Here is a 4,280-nt window from a genome sequence, read left to right on the forward strand (position 1 = left end):
AGAGAGAGAGAGAGAGAGAGAGAAAGAGAGAGACAGGGACAGGTGGATAGACGGATAAAATCGGACAGAATCACGCGACTGGACTACATCGTATAGAGTCACCGCGAGCCACGCGCTTCACGCACTTGCTCGACGTTCCCGTCCTCGCTGCCGTCGCGATCGTCGTTGGTGCTTTCCCCCCGGGCGGGTTAACGGCGCGAATGCTGCCCGGCCCCTAACGCACCTACTCCCGCTGTACGCCGCATGTCTACCGCCCGATCCCCGCAGCGGTCCGCGCTGGTGCGGTGCGGTGGTGCGATGCGGCTCGGAAAACACCGGAACCGAAACGACGCAATCGCACTGGCCGCGTCGTTCTCGCGGCAGGTGTCGCGACGTGGGCTCGAGAGAGCTCTCGTCGAAGAGGAGAGGAGCTGCGGCTGAGCTGCGCGACCCGACCGGCGCGAGCCGCGAACTCACCTGACCCCCCGCGGCCCGCGACCGCGCGAACCCGCGACCGGCGGGACCCTCAGCGTGGGAGGGCTGGAAGGGAGGGTCGCGGGGCGTCGATCGGTCGGGTAATAATCCTTATTAGCGAGCTCCGGATTGTGTCGGTGACGGCAAATGCGATAGAAAGATTATTATGGAAAGAAAATTCACGCGACCAGCTAAATCTGTCGAAAAAGCGGAGAACTCTGCACACCAATTAAATCCCGATGAGATGAGTTATATCGAATTTGATTGGCGGCACATTAAAGCTGTCGTGTACAAATCGACGAAAAAGTGCATGTTAATGTAAAATAAAAGTGTATCGCGAAATTCGTAATACATGTGCTTAAATGCTTGTTATTATGCTGTTTTGTAAAATACTAAAATATTTTTAGCATTTTATCTATCGCATTCTACGTTGCCACTGAAATTAGATTAGTGTATAACGACTTTAATATGCACCAGTGCATTCAATTGAAATTCGCTATTATAGTTTTCACATATAAAGTATAATAGCTTATAACGTGATGAATAAAAGATATCACAGGGGCTTAATAATGGATAGATTTGAGTTAGTATTTCATGTATCAAAGGTGTCAAACTTGTGTTCACAAGCACTAATACATCTTGGCTCAAAAGCTATCCATTATTAAGCCTCGGATACAGCACAATTCTCCCAGTGACGTCCTAAAGACGTCTCCAGAGAACGGCCTGAGGCTGTCCAGAGTAAGGATTCTCAAAACGTTTCTCGGATAAAGTGTGCTGTACTGTACAGTTTGTGTCTAGTAAAACGTTAAACCTATGGGTTTTTGGGAGAGACTAAAGCCTTAGAAGAAGTTAGGTAATTTAAACAGCGTATATGTCATGAATTTTATAAATAATTGAGACTAAGATAGCAACTATCGTTAACGCACTTGGCGCGCAAGGCTATCGGCTTCTTAATGAGATATCGTTAATGATATGATTATTTGTCGCTGACAAGATACTATTAATAGTATCTCATTGATGTATTTGTAAATCTAATCAAAAGCGTATGAAAAGAATTGTATTCATTAGGAGAGGCAAACGCTCGAAGATCACAAAAGCTCTTGCGGATGCAAATTTTATAAAATAAATACTATTTTGCTGCCTTTCTCAACATCTATCTGAACCAATCAATTAGCCGTATTAACATTTAAGACATTACTTAAAATATGACCCTGAAATAAGAATAGATTATAAATATACCGATCTATATGATTACGACTTGATTTACGCTAAAGTTGATAACATCGATGTTATATAACTTCGGTGTAAATCGAGCTGTGTAAACAAAGTCTACGAAATCTGTTGTTCACTACACAATATTTATAGCTACATATATATTAAAATTCATTTCAGTGGGATCTAATTTTCTAACATATATAATTTATGCGGAGTCCTTTTGTAAAATATTTACTACATATTTGACAGAATGCCAGTCGAAATATAATAATTTCGATGAAATATTGATGACAAATTAACTGCAAAATGAAACACATAATCGTTTAAATAACTATGAAAAGAGATTCTGAGAGAGAAAGGACAAATTCCTAATTCATATGATTTCTGCTGACAATCTATAACTGTCAGATTATGTCATTATAATGCCGATCTACCGCAACATTTTATTTGAATCGGCAAATTAATATTTCGCTTACTGAGCTTGCACATAATATCTATGAAACACTAATGAATATATATATCGTATATATATAACATTTTTTTAACTTAATATGATGCATCTATGTTCGCGCGCGCATCTAGTATTTATTTTATAGCGTTAAACGCGAGCGTATTCAATTTTCTAATTCAATTATCAGTTCGGTGATGTAACAGTTGTTTTGCAACACTGCATGTGGTTGAAAACATAATTTCGCTTGTTTTCTTTTTTTAAATTACGGATCCATTGACGTAACGTTACGTCCGTTCATAAGCTAAAACTGATAAGAATTCCGCTGTGTAACCAATGGAGTATCTATTATTTTTTGTCGGTATCTTTTATCTAATATATCTATTATTTTTTGTTGATATCTTGTGTTACTCTGCCTTTAGGAACGTCTGTCTTTGTATCGGTTTTATCACTTCATTCTCGTTTACTTTAATTTATTTTTTACTATAAAGCTTTTTATTTTAAAACTTATTAGTATACTATAAATTTCTTATTATTACTATAAGTTATTAATTGTTTATTCTCTTTTATTCTCCTTTATTCTAATTTTCTAATTCAATTCTTTTGGTTAAAGCCTATACAAGCCTTCAGAAGTCAATTGGATAATAGCTCCGTTCGTTGCAGTTGTACTCTCTACGTTATACTTTCTTAAAATAAAATTGAACCAGATTCCTAAAATAAAATATAATTGAACGTTGAAAAGAAGAAGGGAGACAAAAATACGAAAAGTTTTCAGCTAGACAGAAACGTAAAGCCTGTGTCAAACTGGAATTAATATTGAAACCAAGATTGAAATTAATCCATCAAAAGAAAGAAAATCAATGTTAAAAATTTGAACAAATTCAAAGCACATTCAAATTTTACTTTCATTAAGTTAAATTCAATTTCTCTAAAACAAGCATAATATCGTAAAAACTATTAAATTCAAGATTGAGATTAAAATTGGACTGGAATTTAACCTCCCCCACACACAGCACACACACACAATGGAAAAAAAGAAAACCGACGTCAGAAACATTTAATGAACTTTACTCTCTCTCTTGATTGGTCCAATCTAATTTCAATCTCTAATCTAATGATTAATCATAGATCACCATTTGTGTTCTATAGCTAAACTATAAGTATATAATATACATTTGAAACTTTTTAATATTTGATGAAAGCGAGAAAGCTGTTATAATATTAATATAACAATTGTGTATTCAGTATATAAATGTATATGACTTTATAACATTATTTAGATGCGACATATCATCTATATTATGCAAATGTGTTATATTTTTGTTATGTTGCTCTTACTTTATTATAACAAGTAAATGACAAAATAATGCAACAGTCACATAAGAGTTAAGTTAATTTACAGATATACGTATATAACTTGATGTATAACAGAATATATTGCATCACTATGTATATAACATTCTATTATATTACACACACAATACATATATCATAAAAGTTTGACTTTTTATATTTTTATCTTCTAGAAAAAAAGTTACATGATCGATATACTGACAATGAGCTTTATTAATGCGCGGTCGGCATTTAAATCAACTCCGCGGATGCTCCAGATAACCCTTTTCCGAACAGCTGCAAGCCTATAGTCGGTAAAGTAGAGCACTTTCCGCAGCTAACGGACAGGGAGAGAGACGGGATAGGGGTGGGCGAGGAGCGGGGAAGGTTGAGGGTGGGCGCGAAGTGGGGGATCGCAGTATCTCGTGGAGTGGCTGATTCGCTACGAAGTACGACTTGTCGCTCTCTTCCCTGCTCTGCTCTTCACTCGTGTTGCGGCGCCGACGAGGTGCACGCGGACTGTTCCTGTTCCATCGGTGAGTGCCGGCAGGTGGTGGGTGTGTACGGAACGTTTCGGTCTCCCGGTCCAGGCGCAGAGGAAGAAGAAGAATAAGCCCTCGAGTTTCTCTCACTGCCGCGAGCACCAGTCATGGGCGGTAAGTCGGAGAGAAGTTCGCCGGTCCCGAACGATCGCCACGCGGCTCGACTTGGGCTCGCGGCCGATAACGTCGCTTGCCGGTCTTGACCCGATGACCTTCGTTCGCCGTTCCGCGAGCGTCTCAATCTCTCTCTCTCTCTCTCTCTCTCTCTCTCTCTCTCTCTCTCTCTTCTC

Source organism: Cyphomyrmex costatus, unplaced genomic scaffold (assembly GCF_001594065.2).
Source record: "Cyphomyrmex costatus isolate MS0001 unplaced genomic scaffold, Ccosl1.0 scaffold53, whole genome shotgun sequence".
Taxonomy (NCBI): Eukaryota; Metazoa; Arthropoda; class Insecta; order Hymenoptera; family Formicidae; genus Cyphomyrmex; species Cyphomyrmex costatus.